The sequence below is a fragment of the Ovis canadensis genome, chromosome 9, assembly GCF_042477335.2.
Source record: "Ovis canadensis isolate MfBH-ARS-UI-01 breed Bighorn chromosome 9, ARS-UI_OviCan_v2, whole genome shotgun sequence".
NCBI classification, from domain to species: domain Eukaryota; kingdom Metazoa; phylum Chordata; class Mammalia; order Artiodactyla; family Bovidae; genus Ovis; species Ovis canadensis.
This window is the reverse complement of record NC_091253.1, coordinates 13,581,271-13,595,753: the sequence shown is the minus strand read 5'-3', so window position 1 is coordinate 13,595,753 and position 14,483 is coordinate 13,581,271. Positions and strand designations below refer to the sequence as shown.

Here is a 14,483-nt window from a genome sequence, read left to right as displayed (position 1 = left end):
GTATGCAGGTCAAGAAGCAACAGAACCAGACGTGGAACAACATACTGGTTCCAAATCGGGAACGGAGTACATCAAGGCTGTATATTGTCACCCTGCTTACTTAACGTATATGCAGAGTACATATGTGAAATGCTGGGGTGGGTGAAGCACAAACTGGAGTCAAGATTGCTGGGAGAAATATTGATAACCTCAGATATGCAGATGACACCTTCTTGTGGCAGAAAGTGAATAAGAACTAAAGAGCCTCTTCATGAAAGTGAAAGAGGAGAGTGAAAAACCTGGCTTAAAATTCAACATTCTATGAACAACCCAAATAAAAGCACTGAAATTGAACCTGTGATCAAATATCTCTCAAAAAACAAAAGCCCAGGACCAGATCGCTTCACAGGAGAATTCTATCAAACGTTTAGAGAAGTGCTAATGCCTATCCTTCTAAAACTATTTCCAAAAATTGCAGAGGAAGGAACACTTCTGAACCCATTCTACAAGGCCACCACACCCTGATACCAAAACCAGACAAAGACAACACATAGAAAGAAAACTACAGGCCAATATCACTGATGAACATACATGCAAAATGCTCAACAAAATTTTAGCAAACAGAATTCAGCAACACATCAAAAGGCTCATACACCATGATCAATTTGGGTTTATTTCAGGGATGCAAGGATTCTCCAGTATACGCAAAACAATCAATAGGATACACCATATTAACAAGTTGAAAGATTAAAAATCATGATAATCTCAATAGATGCAGAAAATTTAAGTCTGAATTTGGTAATAAGGAGTTCATGATCTGAGCCACAGTCAGCTCCTGCTCTTGTTTTTGCTGACTGTATAGAGCTTCTCCATCTTTGGCTGCAAAGAATATAATCAATCTGATTTCGGTGTTGACCATCTGGTGATGTCCATGTGTAGAGTCTTCTCTTGTGTTGTTGGAAGAGGGTGTTTGCAATTTCTTGGCAAAACTCTATTAGTCTTTGCCCTGCTTCATTCTGCATTCCAAGGCCAAATTTGCCTGTTACTCCAGTTGTTTCTTGACTTCCTACTTTTGCATTCCAGTCGTCTATAATGAAAACGACATCTTTTTGGGGTGTTACTTCTAAAAGGTCTTGTAGGTCTTCACAGAACCGTTCAACTTCGGCTTCTTCAGTGTTGCTGGTTGGCACATAGACTTGGATTACCGTGATATTGAATGGTTTGCCTTGGAAACGAAGAGAGATCATTTTGTCGTTTTTGAGATTGTATCCAAGTACTGCATTCCGGACGCTTTTGTGGGCCATAATGGCTACTCCATTTCTTCTGAGAGATTCCTGCCCACAGTAGTAGATATAATGGTCATCTGAGTTAAACTCCTCACCCATTCCAGTCCATTTTAGTTCGCTGATTCCTAGAATGTCGACGTTCACTCTTGCCATCTCTTGTTTGACCACTTCCAATTTGCCTTGATTCATGGACCTGACATTTCAGGTTCCTATGCAATATTGCTCTTTACAGCATTGGACCTTGCTTCTATCACCAATCACATCCACAGCTGGGTATTGTTTTTGCTTTGGCTCCAACCCTTCATTCTTTCTGGAGTTATTCGTCCACTGACCTCCAGTAGCATATTGGGCACCTACTGACCTGGGGAGTACCTCTTTCAGTATCCTATCATTTTGCCTTTTCATACTGTTCATGGGGTTCTCAAGGCAAGAATACTGAAGTGGTTTGCCATTCCCTTCTCCAGTGGACCACATTCTGTCAGACCTCTCCACCATGACCCACCCGTCTTGGGTTGCCCCGCGGGCATGGCTATAGTTTCATTGAGTTAGACAAGGCTGTGGTCCTAGTGGGATTAGATTGACTAGATTTCTGTGAGTATGGTTTCAGTGTGTCTGCCCTCTGATGCCCTCTTACAACATCTATCATCTTACTTGGGTTTCTCTTACCTTGGGCGTGGGGTATCTCTTCATGGCTGCTCCAGCAAAACACAGCGCTGCTCCTTACCTTGGATGAGGGGTATTGCCTCCCGCCGCCCTTCCTGACCTTCAGGGTGGGATGGCTCCTCTAGGCCCTCGTGTGCCTGCACAGCCACCACTCCTTGGATGTGGGGTTGCCCCTCCCAGCCGCCGCTCCTAGCCTTGGGCGTGGGGTTGCTCCTTCCTGCTGCTGCCCTTGGCCTCAGACACGGGATGGCTCCTCTCAGCCAACACGGGGTATCTCCTCCCGGCCATCACCCCCGACCTTGGACACGGGTTAGCTCCGCTTGGCCGCTGCCCCTGCCCTCGGACACATTGTAGCTCCTCTCGGCCAGTCTAGGCTGCTGCCCCTGACCTCGGATGTGGGGTAGCTCTCAGCTGCACTTAATGCACCAGCCCACCGCCGCTGCTGCCTGCGTTTACATTATTCTCAATGGTAAAAAACCAAAAGCATTACCCCCAAGATCAGGAACAAGACAAGGGTGTCTACTTTCCCCACTATTATTCAGCATAGTTCTGGAAGCGTTAGCTACAGCAATCAGAGAAGAAAAGGAAATAAATGGAATCCAGATTGGAAAGAAGAAGCAGAGCTCTCCCTGTTTGCAGATGACATGATACTGTACATAGGAAACCCAAAAGATAGTATCAGAAAATTACTAGAGCTAATCAGTGAATTTAGCAAAGTCTCAGGATACAATATCAATACACAGAAATCACTTGCATTTATATATACTAACAATGGAAAATCAGAAAGAGAAATTAAGGAATCAATCCGATTCACCATTGCAACAAAAAGAATAAAATATCTAGGAATAAACTTACCTAAGGAAACAAAAGAACTGTACACAGAAAATTATAAGACACTGATGAAAGAAATCAAAGATGACATAAACAGATGGAGAGATATTCCATGTTCCTGGGTAGGAAGAATCAATATTGTGAAAATGACTATACTACCAAACGCAATCTCCAGATTCAATGTGATCCCTATCAAATTACCAATGACATTTTTCACAGAACTAGAACAAAAAATTTCACAATTCATATGGAAACACAAAAGACTCCAAATAGCCAAAGCAGTCTTGAGAAAGAAGAATGGAGCTGGGGGACTCCACCTTCCTGACTTCAGATTATACTACAAAGGTACAGTCATCAAGACAGTGTGGTACTGGTTCAAAAACAGAAATATGGACCAATGGAACAAGATAGAAAGCCCAGAAGTAAACCCATGCACCTATGGGTACCTTATTTTTGACAAAGGAGGCAAGAATATACAATAGGGAAAAGACAGACTTTTCAATAAATGGTGCTGGAAAACTGGACAGTTACATGTAAAAGAATGAAATTAGAACACTTCCTAACACCATACACAAAGATAAACTCAAAATGGATTAAAGACTTAAATGTAAGACCAGAAACTGTAAAATGCTAGAGGAAAACATAGACAAAATGCTGAAGCTGAAACTCTAGTACTTTGACCACCTCATGTGAAGAGTTGACTTATTGGAAAAGACTCGGATGCTGGGAGGGATTGGGGGCAGGAGGAGAAGGGGACGACAGAGGATGCGATGGCTGGATGGCATCACCGACTCGATGGACGTGAGTCTGAGTGAACTCCGGGAGATGGTGATGGACAGGGAGGCCTGGCGAGCTGCGATTCATGGGATCGCAAAGAGTTGGACACGACTGAGCGACTGAACTGAACTGAACTGAGGAGATGTATCATAGAGGATCTTGCTTTGACTTATCAGTTCAGTTCAGTTCAGTTCAGTTGCTCAGTCATGTCCAACTCTTTGAGACCCCATGAATTGCAGCACACCAGGCCTCCGTGTCCATCACCAACTCCCGGAGTTCACTCAGACTCACGTCCATCGAGTCCGTGATGCCATCCAGCCATTGCATCCTCTGTCGTCCCCTTCTCCTCCTGCCCCCAACCCCTCCCAGCATCAGAGTCTTTTCCAATGAGTCAACTCTTCCCATGAGGTGGCCAAAGTATTGGAGTTTCAGCTTTAGCATCATTCCTTCCAAAGAAATCCCAGGGCTAATCTCCTTTCGAATGGACTGGTTGGATCTCCTTGCAGGCCAAGGGACTCTCAAGAGTTTTCTCCAACACCACAGTTCAAAAGCATCAATTCTTCGGTGCTCAGCTTTCTTCACAGTCCAACTCTCACATCCATACATGACCACTGGAAAAACCATAGCCTTGACTAGATGGACCTTTGTTGGCAAAGTAATGTTTCTGCTTTTCAATATGCTATCTATGTTGGTCATAACTTTCCTTCCAAGGAGTAAGCGTCTTTTAATTTCATGGCTGCAGTTACTATCTGCAGTGATTTTGGAGCCCCAGAAAATAAAGTCTGACACTGTTTCCACTGGTTCCCCATCTATTTCCCATGAAGTGATGGGACCAGATGCCATGATCTTCATTTTCTAAATGTTGAGCTTTAAGCCAACTTTTTCACTCTCTTATTTAACTTTCATCAAGAAGCTCTTTAGTTCCTCTTCACTTTCTGCCATAAGAGTGGTGTCATCTGCATATCTGAGGTTATTGATATTTCTCCTAGTGTAACAGAAATAAAAACAAAAGCAAACAATTGGACCTGATTAAACTTAAGAGATTTTGCACAGGAAAGGAAACTATAAGCAAGGTGAAAAGACAACCCTTGGAATGAGAGAAAATAATAGCAAATGAAACAACTGAATAAGAGTTAATTTCCAAAATATACAAGCAGCTCATACAACTCAGTACCACAAAAACAAACAACCCAATCAAAAAGTGGAGAAAAGACCAAAACAGACATCTCTCCAAAGAAGTCATGCAGATGGCTAACAAGCACATGAAAAGATGCTCAACACCGCTCATTATTAGAGAAAGCAAATCAAAACTACAATAAGATATCATCTCAAACCAGGCAGAATGGCCATCATCAAATAGTCTATAAAAAATAATTGCTGGAGAGGGTGTGGAGAGAAGGGAATTCTCTTACACTCTTGGTGGGAGTGTAAACTGATACAGCCACTATGGAAGACGGTATGTAGAATCATTAAAAAACTAGGAATAAAACCACCATATGACCCAGCAATCCCACTCCTAGGCATATATCTTGAGGAAACCAAAATTGAAAGAGACACATGTATCCCATTGTTCATTGCAGCACTATTTACAATACCTAGAGCATGGAAGCAACCTAGATGTCCATTGAAGATGGATGGTTAAAGAAGTTTTGGTACATATACACAGTGGAATATTACTCAGTCACAAAATGAAATGCCTTTGAGTCAGTTCTAATGAAATGGATGAAGCTAGAGCCTATTATACAGTGTGAAGTGAGTCAGAAATAGAGAGATAAATATCATATTCTAATGCATATATAGGGAATCTAGAAAAATGGTACTGAAGAATTTATTTATAGGGCAGCAATGGAGAAATAGACATAGAGAATAGACTTACGGACATGGGGAGAGGGGAGGAGAGGGTGAGATGTATGGAAAGAGTACCATGGTAACTTACACTACCATATTTAAAATAGATAGCCAATAGGAATTTGCTGTATGGCTCAGGAAACTAAACAGGGGCTCTGTATCAACCTAGAGGGGTGAGATGGGGTAGGAGATGGGAGGGAGGTTTAAGAGGGAGGAGATATATGTATACCTCTGGCTGAATCATGTTGAGGTTTGACAGGAAGCAGCAAAATTCTGTAAAGCAATTATCCTTCAATTAAAAAATAAATAATTTTTTAAAAAATGTCAACATTCAAAACATGAAGATCATGGCATCCAGTCCCCTCTCTTCATGGCAAATAGATGGGGAAACAATGGAAACAGTGACAGACTTTATTTTCTGGGCTCCAAAATCACTGCAGATGGTGACTGTGGCCATGAAATTAAAAGACACTTGCTCCTTGGAAGAAAAGCTATGACCAAACTAAACAGCATATTAAAAAGCAGAGACATCATTTTGCCAACACAGGTCCGTCTAGACAAAGTTATCGTTTTTCCAGTAGTTCTGTGTGGATGTGAGAGTTGGGCTATAAACAAGGCTGAGCGGTGAAGAATTGATGCTTTTGAGCTGAGTTGTTGGAGAAGACTCTTGAGAGTCCCTTGGACTGCAAGGAGATCCAACCAGTCCATCCTAAAGGAAATCAGTCCTGAATATTCATTGGAAGGACTGATGCTGAAGTTGAAACTCCAGTACTCTGGCCACCTGATGTCAAGAGCTGACTCATTTGAAAAGACTCTGATGCTGGCAGAGATTGAGGGCAGGAGGAGAAGGGGACGACACAGGATGAGATGGTTGGATGACATCACCAACAAGATGGACATGAGTTTGAGCAAGCTCCAGGAGTTGGTGATGGACAGGGAAGCCTGGTGTGCTGCAGTCCATGGGGTCACAAAGAGTCAGACACGACTGAGCGACTGAACTGAACTGAATCTGAAGATTCCTCACTGAATTTCATTCCAGTTAAAATGTTTCTAAAATTATCTAAATATAATCATTTTCCATTTCTCTGCTTTTCCCTCCATTCCCCCCACTTTCTAACAAATGAACCAAAAGTGAGTCACTGACCTATTTGAATCTTTGTTACTAAGACCACTGTGCATAAAAAATATATATATTATTAGAAGGTGAAAAAATACAAAGACCAGCCTCACAGGAAATTACCTTTATGAACTTATTTTCTGTTAAACAGCCTCACAATAGAAATGCCTGAGAATTTCTTAGCAGGGAAGAAAGGTGAAGATTCAGGTATTGCATGAGGGATGAATTAATCACTGCAGGAGAGAACACAAGCTGGAAATGGGTTGAGGATCCCTGACTCTCTGTCACCTCCAAATTATTTAAGTGTAAATAGGTCATCTGAAAGCACATTTAGATTTTCCCAAGTGACCACTGTAACTCAGAATGTTTTGCTCCCTCTCTATTCAATTCAATCTAACCATATTGGTTGTTCCAGAATATGTTTCTGAGGTCAGGAGTCTTGTAAGAGTTAAGCCCTTTGCAGATGCCTTGCTTGTATTTGGGATTCATTTACTCCCAGAACAGGATCTGGCTGATTAGAGCCTCAGATATGTCTGAAGAAAATTCTATGTTACATGCATCACTGAGATGCCTGTTGCCTCTCTAGGAGGCCATGTGAAAATAGCTTGTGGAGTAATATTATGTTTGTCTTTTTGTTACCATGAGTTTTCCACAACAGCTGGCCTTTTCTAAAATGAGGCTGACTAACCATTTACAGGACTAATTGGTATTGTAGGTTGATTGGAATAGTATCTATTTTTATTTTAAAAGGCAGATACCGAGAAGCACTTGTTTGGTGGCTTGCTTGTCAAATGACTTCTCCCCACCACGGTGCTCTGTGGGAATGTGATTCTTTATCACTGCTGGAGATGGGTCCATTGTAACCAGCATCACTCAAGTATATAACCCGACACAACTTTACAAGTTAGGGCAAGAGAGGACAGGACCCCTGAACCTGAAACTGCCACAGCTGACCTCTGTACCCTGCCACTGGTGTAAATCTCCAAGACAGAGTTTTGGGTGAAGTAGAAAAGAAAAGCTTTATTGCTTTGCCAGGCAAAGGGGAACACATTGAGCTAATGCTCTCAAAACTGTGTGTCCCCCAGCTGGAGGGGGTTATTAAGGAGTTCAGAGAGGGCGCGATCAGCTCGTGGATGTTCTTCTGATGGCTGGTGGTGAGGTAGATGGGAGTCAGCATCAGCAGCCTTTTGGTTCCAACTAGCCTGGGGGTCTGCAAGCTTTGGGCAGCATACCTCGTTAATTGTGGACTTCTCCCACCCGGAGGGGTTTTCAGTATCTGCAAAACATCTCAAAGATGTTGCTGTGTGTGGCCTTTGATAGAGACCCGGGACCCTGCCCTAGGCTGCACTGTTGTTTCCTACTGTTTCTCCCTTGTCTCCTTATCCCCTCCCTTCACTGATTAACAACTGATTGAATCTGCCCACTGGAAGTCAGTGAAGGTCCTGGAGGCTGAAGGAAGGCTGTTTCCTGTGATTACAGGACCGGGGCCTCAGAAGGGCCTTGTGCCGAGGGCCCTGCTTGGTAGCAACCCTGACCTCTTGTTCTCACACATGTGTCTTTATTACTTTCTCAAGTTAGAGGCTAGGACTAAAACCCATTCACAAGGCCTTTCCTTTGAGGGGTGAACACCATGAAGGCCAAAGTCATCTAAGGAGGCTTCATGGGGAAACTGAGATTAGAATTAGATGTGGCTATTGTTGTAGGACTGTTGTGGGGATGGGAAGGAATAAAATGAACAAACCTGTGACAATTGGGATGAGCCTGAAAGATGGGTGGAGTCAGCCAGACGAGAAGCCTGGGATGTGGAGAAGGAGCCTCCAGCAGAGGCTGCAGCAAGAGTCTTCACTTCACCGGTGGAGAACCAGCCTGACTAGAGAGGAGAGTAAGTAGTATCCTTGGGTGAGAACTCCTGGAGCCGTGGTGGGAAGGTCGTCATCCTTGTAGGCACGCTCCTCAGCAGAGAATCACTGGTAGGTTGTGACCCCTGTTGATCCCCATGGGACCCTCCCCAGCACCCGTGCTTTCAGGTAGACAGTGATTTCCTCCCATCTCTTCTCCTACCTTGACTCGAGTTTGCACATGGAATTTGATGTGGTCAATACGATATCAGCCAACGTGACCTTAGTGTATTGGGATTTGTTCTTCGGAATTCTGCCTTTGCCATGTGACAGAGAAAACCGGTGAGGAAAGAGACCTGACTGGCCCAGTCATCCCAGCCACCCTGAAGGAGGAAACAGACAGAACAGACTCCATCTTAAAAGCAGGACTCCATCTTGGGCTGGACTGTGGACCTTGAGCTCTATGCCCAGTATCTATGGAAAGGACGTACCAACTGGAAAACCAGGCCCCTGGTAAAGATTATCCTAATTATCTGTGTAACCGAATAGAATCATACATTCTGCTTATCGGGGTATGACCACAGGCCTATTGATAATTGCCCACTGTCAACTGCCTAGGCTTAAGGCATATGAATCACGGGTTCTTTTCCTTTGTTCAGACTAGTTTCAGGGAATTTGGGGAGGTGGGTTTGGGCACGTACACTTAGGGTATATGAGGTTTTCACAAAAACTGGTCAGGGTCCTTGGCTAAGAGGAGACTGCCTTGGGCCTGCCGGTGTAATAAACTGCACTCCACTATCTGCATTGTCCTTCTGAGTGAGTTTGTTTCCTGGAACACGTGGCTACAACCCCAGCTGAGCCACCAGATGGGTCAGCGAGGCCAGCCTGCACCAGCCACCCAAGCTGGGGCATTCTGGATGGCCACAGGGGAATGGGGGACCGGACGTGACACCACAGAACCAGCCAGCCAAGAGCAGGTGGGTGCTGGCCCACAGGCTTGTGAGCAGTCAGGTGGCGGCTGTTCTAAGGTACTAAATCTGGGGGTAACTTCTTATACAAAATGTTAGGTGAATAAGGTGAAAGATTATGTCTCTGGCTGCTCTTTCTTAGTCACCTGTGTGGGTTCATCATGCTTGGTTGGTTGGTTGGTTTTAGTCACTAAGTCGTGTCTGACTCTTGCAACCCCATGGACTATAGCCTGCCAGGCTCCTCTGTCCATGGGGATTCTCCAGGCAAGAATACTGGAGTGGGTTGCCATTCCCTTCTCCATGCTTAGCTTTTTAAAAAAATATATATTTATCTGTTTATTTGGCTGTGCCAAGCCTTAACTGAGGCATGTGGAATCTGCAGTCTTTGCCACAGGTTCTTTCAGTTGAGGCATGGGGACTGTTTAGTTACTGCATTTGAACCCGTAGCTGCAGTGTGTGGGATCTAGTTTCCAGGGACAGAACCCAGGCCTCCTGCACTGCTAGTGTGGAGTCTTAGCCACTGGGCTGCCAGGGAAGTCCCCATAATCATGCTTGTTGCTGTTGTCTTAGTTCCTAAGTCGTGTCTGACTCTCTACGACCCCATGCACTGTAGCCCACCAGGCCTCTCTGTCCATAGGATTCTCCAGGCAAGTATCCTGGAGTGGGCTGCCATTTCTCCCTCCAGGGGATCTTCCCCATCCAGGGATGGATCCTACGTCTGCTGCACCGGTAGGAGGCTGCTTGACCTCTGAGCCACCAAGGAATCGAGCTTAGCTTGATGGTCAATAACTATTGATGATCTTTAAGTCTCAGTCCCAGGTCCTCTTTGTTTTCAGTCAGCTCTCCCTCATCATTGATTTCATCCAGGTCCACAGCTTTTTAAATGCAGTATTGAGCCATGACTCTGTACCTTCAGCTCAGCCCTCCTCCACCAAGCTCCTGGCTCAGATGTCCACCTCCTGCCTGGCACCTCCAATTAGATATTTCACAGGCTCTCAGGCTCAGGATTACCTAAACATACTCCTGCTTTGGTGTTCACTCAATGAATACCATGAGTGCAGCTGCACAAGGCCGAAATCTCACTCATGGTTCCCCCTCGCCCCAGCTTTGAGATAGAACTGATAATTTAAAGCTGTATATATTTACGGGTCCAACTACATGATTTGCTATGTATATATGTGCATGCATACATTGTGAAATGTGTACCATAATCTAGCTAACTACCATATCCATCACCTCACAAAGTCCCAATTTCTTTCCTCCTTTCTTTCTTTTTGTGCTGATAGCATTTAAGATTTATCCTCTTAGCAAATTCCAAATAGACAACACAATATTGTTAGCTGGAATTTCACTGTTGCATGTTACATCCCCAGAACATAACTTCAGGGTCATCCCTGACCCCTCCTTCTTCCCCCTTGCCCCTGTTGTCCATTACTAGGTCTTGTTGCTTTCACGTTCTCAGCACGTCTCAAGCCCACCCACTTGTGACCATCTCCACAGCCACCACTCCAGTCCAGTCTTCTTTATCTCATTCAGACCCCCACTAAGGATGCCTGACTGCCCTCCCTGCATCCAGTCTGTTCCCTGCCCTGCTGCCAGGAATGGCTGTTTCTCAGACATAAATCTGATCATGTCAGTCCTGAGTTTGAAGCACTCCACTAACTTCCTGTAACTCTTGGGATAGAGATCATAGTAACAGTTGTGGCTGGAAAGGTTGTGTAAGTTCGAGACCCTCCTGAGAGGGCCAGTGATGAGTAATCTGTCTGCTAATGCAGGAGACATGGTTTGATCCTTGAGCCAAGAAGATCCCACCTGCCGTGGAGCCGCTAAGTCTGTGTGCCACAACTATTGAGCCTGTGCCCCGGAGCTCAGGTGCCACGACTTCGGAGCCCACATCTCACAACTACTGAAGCCTGCATGTCTTACAGCCCAAGCTCCACAGCAAGAGAAGCCTCCACAATGAGAAGCCTGCACCCCACAAGAGAGGAACCCCAACTCGTCACAGCCAGGCTTCCCTTGGTACAGTAAGGAAGACCTAGCACAGCCAGATAAATAAATAAAAATAAAATATTCTTTAAAAAATGGCTATAATATCTCATATTCTGCCCAGCTATAGAGTATTACTTGCTTCACAACCTACTTAATACTTGGTATTGTCAAGTCATTTTATTTTATTCATTCTGGCGGGTGAGTGGCAACCTCACTGTGGTTTTCACGTACACTCCCATAATGACTAGTGATGTTGAAGACTTTTTCATGTGCTTATTGGTCGTTCGTGTATCTTTTTGACGTGTCTCAAGTCTTTTGCCATTTTCAGTGGGTCGTTTGTCTTTTTATTATTGATTGCAGGAGTTCCTTATATATTCTCTCAAAAAGTTCTATTTATGGTGCCTTACAAATATTTTCTCCAAATCTACTGCTTGCCTCTTTATCTTCTTTTAAAAAATATATTTTCTAGGGAATTTTCTGGAGGTCCAGTAGTTAGGACTTTGCACTCTCACTGCTGAGGCCCTGGCTTAAATCCCTAATCAGGGACCTAAGATCCTGCAAGCCCTTCAACACAACCAAAAACATATGTATATGTATATATTCATATACATTAGTATATATTTTTCAAATTTTACATTTCCCCTAGCCAACTTTTTTGAAATATAACTTGACACACAATGTTTCCCTTAAACATCGTGTAAATTTAACATGTACAGTGCCTTTTCACTTTCTTAATGGTATCTTTTGAAGAGCAGAACTTCTAAATTTTAATAAACTCAAATTTTCGATCTTTTTTCTTTTATGGCCAGCGCATCTCATGTCCTAAGAAATCTCTGCCTATCCTAAGGTGCTAAAGGATAAATAATATTTTAAAGACAATTAAAAATAAACCTATGGCTATTTCCTTTCCCTTTGTCCTAAAAAATGATGCTACTTCTTGTTTAAAATTACTGAGATAATACGAGCCATTTTGGTAAAAAGGTCAAGAATGAGAACAACAGAAAATTTCATGTATAAAATGTTTCATCCCACCAAGGTTACCCAGCTCAGAGGACTGGAAGAAAAGGAATAGGCTCCTCTGAAGAGGCTGAGTTCTTCAAGGACACACCCCCTCCATTTCCACCAAATGGTACACAGCTCATTATCAATAATTTTGGTGCTCCATATAAATCAGTTCTAGTTTGATTTTTATATCTAAGATGAAACCAGTCAATCCTAAAGGAAATCAACCCTGAATATTCACTGGAAGGACTGATGCTGAAGCTGAATCTCTAATACTTTGGCCACCTGATGGGAAGAACTGACTCCTTGGAAAATACCCTGATGCTGGGAAAGATTGAAGGCAGGAGGAGAAGGGGGCGGCAGAGGATGAGGCAGTTAGATAGCATCACCAACTCAATGGACGTGGATCTGTGCAAAGTCCAGGAGAGAGTGAAGGACGAAGAAGCCTGGCATGCTGCAGTCCATGGGGTCACAAAGAGTCAGACACAGCTGAGCAACTGAACAACAACAATAAAAACAGAACAGGAAGCAATTCACAGTCGTATTGGGGCAGGCAAGGAACCCACAGGAAGGTTACAGAGTCAGTCTCCAGAAAGGACAGGTGTTCAGCTGTGAGGATGCAGGGAGCAGGATCAAATAGGTGCACAGAAATCTCCAGGGATGAGCCATCTCCAGCTGTCTCTGTTTTGGGGTTGCTCCTCTCACACTCAACTTCCAAGAGGACAGTGTCTGAATGACCTAATTCAGTCACATGCCCCCGGAGGTACAGGGACCTTGGGTGACAGCCTCTCCTTCATAACTGGATTCAACAGATGAAGGGGGTGATTGGCCCAAGGATAATCTGGGGTGTTTCTCCTGGCAGAGGCAGGGCTGGATTCTGGGAGGACAAAGTCAATAAATGCCCAGTATACTTGAAAAATGGCAGAACAAACAGCCTTTGGCTTGTGTCTGTGCCTCCTACTTATGGTGACATAGCCTTTAGTCAATTATCTTTGAGTCTTCCCTCAAATAACTGGCCTGACTGAGTTGTATCACATCACTGCCCAGGCTACCTGTGTGAAAGCAGAAAATCTGACTACAGATGAGCTTCACTGTTGTGATTGTTTCAAGGCTTGAAATTGACCATGCATTTCTGATTACTCAAGATTTTTGTAAGTTGTTGTTCAGTCGCTCAGTCATGTCCAACTCTTTGCGGCCCCATGGACTGCAGCACATCAGGCTTCCTTATCCTTCCTCATCTCCCAGAGTTTGCTTAAAATTATGTCCACTGAGTCGATGATGCCATCCAACCATCTCATCCTCTTTTCCTGCTGTCTTCAATCTTTCCCAGCATCAGGGTCTTTTCCAATGTACCAGCTCTACACATTAGGTGGCCAAAGTATTGGAGCTTCGGCTTCAGCATCAATCCTTCCAATGAATATTCAGGGTTAATTTCCTGTAGGATGGACTGGTTTGATCTCCTTGCAGTCCAAGGGACTCTCAATGAAGAGTCTTCTCCAGCACCACAATTTGAAAGCATCAATTCTTCAGCGCTCAGCCTTCTTTATGGTCCAACTCTCACATCCATACATGGCCACTGGAAAAACCATAGCTTTGACTATACAGACCTTTGTTGATAAAATAATGTCTCTGCTTTTTAATATGCTGTCTAGGTTGGTCATAGTTTTTCTTCCAAGGAGCAAGTATCTTTTAATTTTATGGCTGCAGTCACTATCTGCAGCGATTCTGGAGTCCAAAAAAATAAAGTCTGTCACTGTTTCCATCGTTTCCCCATCTATTTGCCGTGAAGTGATGGGACCAGATGCCATGATCTTAGTTTTTTGAATGTTGAGTTTTTAAGCCAGCTTTTTGACTCTCCTCTTTCACTTTGATCAAGAGGCTCTTTAGTTCTTCTTCACTTTCTGCCATAAGGGTGGTGTCATCTGCATATCTGAGGTTATTGATAATTCTCTCAGCAATCTTGATTCCAGCTTGTGGCATTTCACATAATGTACTCTGCTAGAAGTTAAATAAGCAGGGTGACAAGATACAGCCTTGACATACTCCTTTCCCAGTTTTGAATCAGTCCATTGTTTCACGTCCAGTTCTAAGTTGACAAGCAGAAACTCTGTAAAACGTAATGTTAAGTGGGAAAAGGGTAAAAGACTCAATAGAATCTAACATGATCCAGACCAGAAGTGAATTA

At 43.8% G+C, this 14,483-nt stretch overlaps 1 long non-coding RNA gene across 1 annotated transcript; it reads left to right on the top strand.

Moving 5' to 3' along the window:
• The first annotated feature begins 7,785 nt into the window (after window positions 1–7,785).
• On the top strand, window positions 7,786–11,405 carry LOC138446043 (uncharacterized). Its single transcript, XR_011259115.1, has 2 exons — window positions 7,786–8,383; window positions 11,083–11,405. It is a non-coding gene; the product is annotated as an uncharacterized lncRNA (long non-coding RNA).
• Window positions 11,406–14,483: the final 3,078 nt, after the last annotated feature.